Source organism: Rattus norvegicus, chromosome X (assembly GCF_036323735.1).
Source record: "Rattus norvegicus strain BN/NHsdMcwi chromosome X, GRCr8, whole genome shotgun sequence".
Lineage (NCBI taxonomy): Eukaryota > Metazoa > Chordata > Mammalia > Rodentia > Muridae > Rattus > Rattus norvegicus.
The window spans coordinates 153,848,358-153,854,840 of NC_086039.1; the positions used below are offsets into that span (position 1 = coordinate 153,848,358).

At 45.2% G+C, this 6,483-nt stretch overlaps 1 long non-coding RNA gene across 1 annotated transcript; it reads right to left on the reverse strand.

Moving 5' to 3' along the window:
• Nucleotides 1-200: 200 nt before the first annotated feature.
• Nucleotides 201-6,186, reverse strand: LOC134484104 (uncharacterized). The gene is made up of 2 exons (XR_010061450.1): nucleotides 5,573-6,186; nucleotides 201-1,658 (listed from the first exon to the last, which is right to left on the reverse strand). It is a non-coding gene; the product is annotated as an uncharacterized LOC134484104 (long non-coding RNA).
• Between the last annotated feature and the right edge of the window lie 297 nt (nucleotides 6,187-6,483).

Here is a 6,483-nt window from a genome sequence, read left to right on the forward strand (position 1 = left end):
CATATGAAGAAACTAAGGACAAAAATAGATATAAGAAATCAATTATCACAGTCCAGCCTTAGTGAGAATCACATCAGCCAGTTCTGCCATTGTTCTTGTTCCCTGACCATAAAAACTCCCTAGTTTTGTAAGACTCTCAGAGAGAATCTTCCCTCAGGAGGGAGATCCTCAAGCCCAATGACCAGTCCGAGTCCACAGGCTGCAATCAGCAAGAGGATTTTTATTGATCAGGATACACAGGTATCTGTGGGCGTCCCAGTCAATTCGGAAGACTGGCGCACCTAGCAGAGCCAGGGTGGGCTTTTTATAGTATTTTGGGGAGCAGAAGCAGGCTTACAGAAGCAGATGCATGGTTACAGGGATGTGATTGGTGGAGTAAATGAGGCATACGTGTATGTTACTTATTTTGGCTATAATCATAACAATGAGTTAGCAAAAAGTACATGGTGGTCAGGGCTTCCGGGGGGTCAGGGACTTTTTCTTTTTCCTGCCAGGTGGCCCATGGAGCAGTGCCCATAATTTAGTCTGGTTTCTGCATTTTGTTTTCTTTTCTGGGCTATTTTGTCTAAATGTTGGGTCAGCTTGTCCCACATATCTAAAAACTTACTTTTTACTTCTATAGTTGAGGGCCTTGGGCTTGTACAATTCCCTTTCTGGGAGGGGGTCTTTCATTCCCCCATTTTCTTTTTGTCCTTGAGTGGAATCTTCCACTCAACTTGGTTAAGGTACCTCTGTTTTTTGTTGTTTCACCATCTGATACTGTTGTCTCAGCACAAAAGTTTGAATGACTGAAAGTCTGTATCTCTTATTATTCCTGTCTGATCTGCATAGAAACAACATTCTTCTTTTAGTGTAGCACACAGACTCTTTCTTTAAGGAATATCAGGTCTAATCTTTTCCTATTTTGAAGGACTACCTCTGAGAGGGAGGTTAGGTATTCTTGGAGGTCAGCTAAAAAGTCTTTTTTACTCTTTTTATATCTGAGTCAATGGCAGTTCTGAATTCTCTATAAGCCTTGCATTGTAGGGCAACAGCAGATGTCCTTGTGCTGTCCTTGTAGCACCTAGATAGCCTTAAATAATTCTCAACTCTCTTTTGTGTCTTATTAAGTCTTTAGCATCAGGATTCTAATCTGGACACTATCTGAACCTATACACCAAGGTCTTTTAGAACTTCTAAACTTATATAGGTTGTGATCCCTGAGGCACAGTCCCAAGAAGTGTTAGGAGTACTAACATATGTAATGTTACATCATTTGTAATAAAAATCAAGCCTATCCTTACACCTATTCCGAGGGAACCCAGGGCAAACAGGCAAACATGAAATTCTTGTTTCTAAAACACACTCCTCAAGTAAGCATTATAGCAACCTCCCAGTCACTTAAGTCTAGGGAGCTTTTTGAAGATCTGAGTGTCCCTCTAGGTCCCAGCTCTCAGCCCCAACAACTAGTACGCTGCTGGTGAGGGCTGAGAATTGACGGCTGTCAGGGTGGTCAGCAGCACCAGGTACGGTCCTTTCTATCGAGGCTCGAGTGTCTGGGCTCAGTGTAGCTGCAGTCTCTAACCTGGAACTGATGACATGTCTCGGGGGTCTCCGGGGCATAGGCTGCTGTCGGCTGTGAGCAGATTTCTTTCTGTATCACCTGTAGGTCTTTTAGCCTGGCATATAAATCATTATTACTATGACATGTTGGTTCAGTAACATCATCTAATATAGTCAGGGGAGCTGAGGCCCCATATAAGATCTCAAAGGGGGTAAAGCTGAATCTGGAAGGGGTATTTCTTGCTCTAAAGAGAGCAAGAGGGAAGGAGTGTCACCCAGTCTGTGCCAGTCTCCATGGTTAATTTGGTCAGGGTCTCTTTTAAAATTTTATTTATTTATTCTACCTGTCCTGAACTTTGAGGTCTGTAAATATAACGTAATTTTCAATTGACCTCTAAATACTTGGCCACACCCTGGCTTACCTTGGCAACGAAAGTAGGGCTGTTGTCTGACCAGATTACCTTGGGCATTCTAAATCGGGGGAAGATTTCTTCCAGTATCTTCTTGATGACTATTGAGGCCGTCTCTTGCTTGGTGGGGAAAGCTTCTACTTATTCCTGAAAAGATATCTATAAATACTAGGAGACATTTATACCCATATTTTCCTGGTTTTATCTCTGTGAAGTCCGCTTCTCAGTAGGATCCAGGCCGTTCCCCACGGAGCCTCCTACCACAGTCAACTTTCCTGAAAACAGTTACCTTTTGGCATGGTATACATCAGTGCACTATCTGTTCCACGAGATACTTGAGACCTGTGACATAATATTTAGTTTTTGAAAATGTCTGGATGAGTTTGCTTACCCCTAAGTGAGTCTATTGATGCATTTGTTTTATCATGGCCTCTGCCTATTTTTGTAGCAGGATCTTCTTTCTCGTTGAGGTGTACCAGAGTCTCTTCCTCGGCCTGGCTGGGTCATGGAGGGCCCTTAACATAGCCAGAATCTCTTTTTTTTCTTGCCCTCAGATGTCAGCAGGCCCCTCTGCTGATGGGCTGTAGCAAAGGCATACGTGCTGTCCACATAGATGTTAAGTCTCTTTCTCAGCCCAAGGGCTTTGGTGAGGGGAGCGAGCTCTACCCTCTGAGTAGAAGTGCCTTCTGGTAGGGCCTGAGCCCATATGATTCTGTTTCCATCTACCACTGTTGCCCCAGCCCATCTTTTTCCTTCTCTAAGAAGCTGCTCCCATCTATGAACCAGATGGCATCTACCCCATCTGTTGGCTGATCAGTCCGATCTTTATGCCACTCCTGTGCTTTAGTGAGCACCTGCTGACAGTCATGAAGGGGGGTGTCTAGGTCGGGGTCCGGGAGCAGGGTTGCAGGGTTTAGACTCGTAGGGGCAGTCTGGAATCACAAGGAACAAGTGGGATACCCGGCCCACGCCAAGGTCCACTGTTCTTCGGGTAGTCCATGAGTATCATTTGTTGTCGGTAGTCCCCTGTACTCAAGGTCTTTTGCTGGACACTAGCCCATTTGGGTGGAGGAGCACAGAGTGTTGGGCCCCCATATTCACAAAACAGCTGGGCGAGCTTCCCTTCTATCTTAGCGCATAGCCAGCACTCTAGGACCAAGAGGCTTGCCTTCCGGGCTGCTGGAGAGGCCCCTCTTGTTCTTCCTGGGGCAGTCCCTGACCCAGTGTCCTTTTTCCTTGCGATAGGCACACTGATCTTTAGCTAGGAATTCTCTTCTGTTGCCAGGTACTGTCTTCCTAGGTTCCCTAACTACTGTGGCCAGTATATATTTCTCTCTTGTCTTTTATCTCTCTTTAGCTCTCTGGCTTCTTCTTTTCTTCCTTAGCTTCCTGCTCTTTTTACCTTCTTTCCTCTTTCTCTTCCTCAGTCTCTCTCTCATATCTTCTGCATCTTCCTCTTCCTCTACAGCTATTAGATGCTGTCCACTTATGTAACTACACTTCAACTTTACTTTCTCTGCAACTTACACTAACTCTCAGCAACTTAGCTTAACCCTTCAAATTTCTGTAACTTTCTCTCTTTATATCTTTTCCTTATCTTAGCCAGATTGGTGGGGCATTTTCCAGCCCCTCAGAGACCCACCCTTGGAGCCTGGTGGCAGACCTGGAGCACTCCCTACCTTCAGGGGTATTCAAGTCAACAGTCAGGAGTGAGGGTCTTCCATCCATGTCTGGAACATTCTTTCTGGCCTCCAGTAGGATTCCGTCTTTCCTCAGTGGTAAAGAAGACCTGTAACAGTTACTAACAAGCATCTCAAATGGGATGGTGAGAAAACAAGAGAATCTTGAGAATAGAGGTCCACTGAAGAGGACAAATAGCATTTAGTCACACAGCTAAACCAGGAGGACTTTTTGGGACAAAAAGGCTGTTGTAAAAATAAGCACAAGCTTTGTGTCTGTGAAACAGAACGGCAAGCAGAGGGAGCTGATCTGTTACCGACCATCTCTCTGGACTTAAGAACTAATAACAAAAGGATGGAGAGATGGTTAGGACCTGGGTGCTAGATACCAAGTGGCTGACAAAAGAATTGTAACCAGTTCTCCTGGGACTTTCAGGAGCTCAGTAGCAGCCCTTTACCAAACTGTCTCAGTGGGCTAAAGGCCCATGGAAAAGAAAACATTAATCCTGACCTTGGCCACAGCCAAAGCCTGAATTCTAAATTTTGACTGGCAAAACAAAGTTCTTCACAGTTTGTTGTAGATTCCCTCCGAAACTATCTCAGGGGCTTCTCTGTCCCCCAACCTGGGGCATTTTGACCACAGGGGCAGGAACTGGCTGCTGTGGGGATAGGATCAAAGGCACTCTCCATGTCAATGATGACTAACAGGGAAGGTTACTTAATGTTGGAGATCAACTCCTCTCTTGGAATAGGGCCAGCAGATAAGGCAGGCTCCCTTAAAGAACTTCTCTTAATGAACACTCTCCTTCTGTGAGCAAGTGTTGAAGGTCTGGCCACTGAAAGCAGCAACTGGAATTATTATTTTTTTTCTCAGGGCCAAAAGTCTCATAAAAACAACCACTAACTCTATATTATCTTATTGTTGTCAAAGCGTCAACCCCGGCCGGCCTCATCACCTTGAAACTCCTCTTACGCTGACTTCGCCTGAGCTGCGCCACTGCCCACGCGCAGCCTGCAGCTTGCTAGCAGGCCTGCATGCTTGTCACCCTCAGCCCCTATATTTTCCTACTCTGTGCTGTCCCTTCCTTAGAAGCTGTGAATGTTTAAGCAACAGGGAGAATTTTTCTTCAGGATCTAAGGTAAAGCTTTCAGGCTCTTGTTAATACCTGCTTCAGACAGGGTTACTCGCTAACCTGGAGTTCTTCATACACAACGGTTAACAGCAGCTAGACTGGACAAGGGGAGCAAAGGGAGGGGCATCTCTCCTTGGGGAGGAGGCTCAAGAGAGAAAGATAAAACTCCCCGGCAGAAAACAATTTTTCTCAAGCAAATTATTTCCAAGTTAAGCACCAAGAGGACCAAGTAAAACTCCTTGACAAACAAAGCAAACAGTTTCATGATTTTAAACACAGTCGTCAGTCCAAGATTTTAAACACAGTCGTCTATCCAAAGTTCAAAAACGAAACAAAAGCCAAAAAGACACTGGACAATACCACAGAAAACAAACCAGACAAACAAGACCAAGACAAAGCATCCTATAACCAATTTCCACAGATATTCAAAGAAAATTAGGACACAAAGAAGACAAACAATTTCAACAGTCAGACAGACAGACGCACCGCGCGGCTTCGGTGTCAAACTGAAACCAAAAATTCAGACAGAGGCGACAAGGGTCCGGATCCTTCAGTGGATCCAGCTCTCTCCTCTCTCCTCCAACCCAAAACCACGTATCCTTCCGATACAGGCTGAGCCCCGAAAAACCGGGCTCTAAACACCCTTGGAACGTCTTCCAGGGCTGCGGGGGAGAAGTCTGAGCTCGTCAGCTCCTTCTCTGGCCCGCCCAAATACAAACGGTCTAGACCCAAGCCAAGTAACTAAGCATTTACAGAACAAGTCACAAAGCAAGACAAGACAGGACAAGACAAACACTGGCCAGCTTACCTCCCGGTGGGTGGTTGGTGGTCTCTAGGCAGAGGATCTCCGATCCCGGACGAGCCCCCATATGTAAGACTCTCAGAGAGAATCTTCCCTCAGGAGGGAGATCCTCAAGCCCAATGACCAGTCCGAGTCCACAGGCTGCAATCAGCAAGAGGATTTTTATTGATCAGGATACACAGGTATCTGTGGGCGTCCCAGTCAATTCGGAAGACTGGCGCACCTAGCAGAGCCAGGGTGGGCTTTTTATAGTATTTTGGGGAGCAGAAGCAGGCTTACAGAAGCAGATGCATGGTTACAGGGATGTGATTGGTGGAGTAAATGAGGCATACGTGTATGTTACTTATTTTGGCTATAATCATAACAATGAGTTAGCAAAAAGTACATGGTGGTCAGGGCTTCCGGGGGGTCAGGGACTTTTTCTTTTTCCTGCCAGGTGGCCCATGGAGCAGTGCCCATAATTTAGTCTGGTTTCTGCATTTTGTTTTCTTTTCTGGGCTATTTTGTCTAAATGTTGGGTCAGCTTGTCCCACATATCTAAAAACTTACTTTTTACTTCTATAGTTGAGGGCCTTGGGCTTGTACAATTCCCTTTCTGGGAGGGGGTCTTTCAGTTTAACTAAAAAGAGTGTTCTTTTATGAACTTCACATTATTCCCTAAGATTTTTCTACATTAAATCCAGTAGTAAAATCATCTCAACCTGGCTTCACTAACAACTTTATTTTTCCAAATGCTTTCTAAGGGTGGTGGTCATTGCTGACAACCTGTAACTCTTTGTTCTTTTTTTTCTATTCTTTTTTTTTTTTTTTTTTTTTTTTTGGAGCTGGGGACCGAACCCAGGACCTTGCGCTTGCTAGGCAAGCGCTCTACCACTGAGCCAAAATCCCTAACCCCTCTTTGTTCTTCTCTAGGGTGG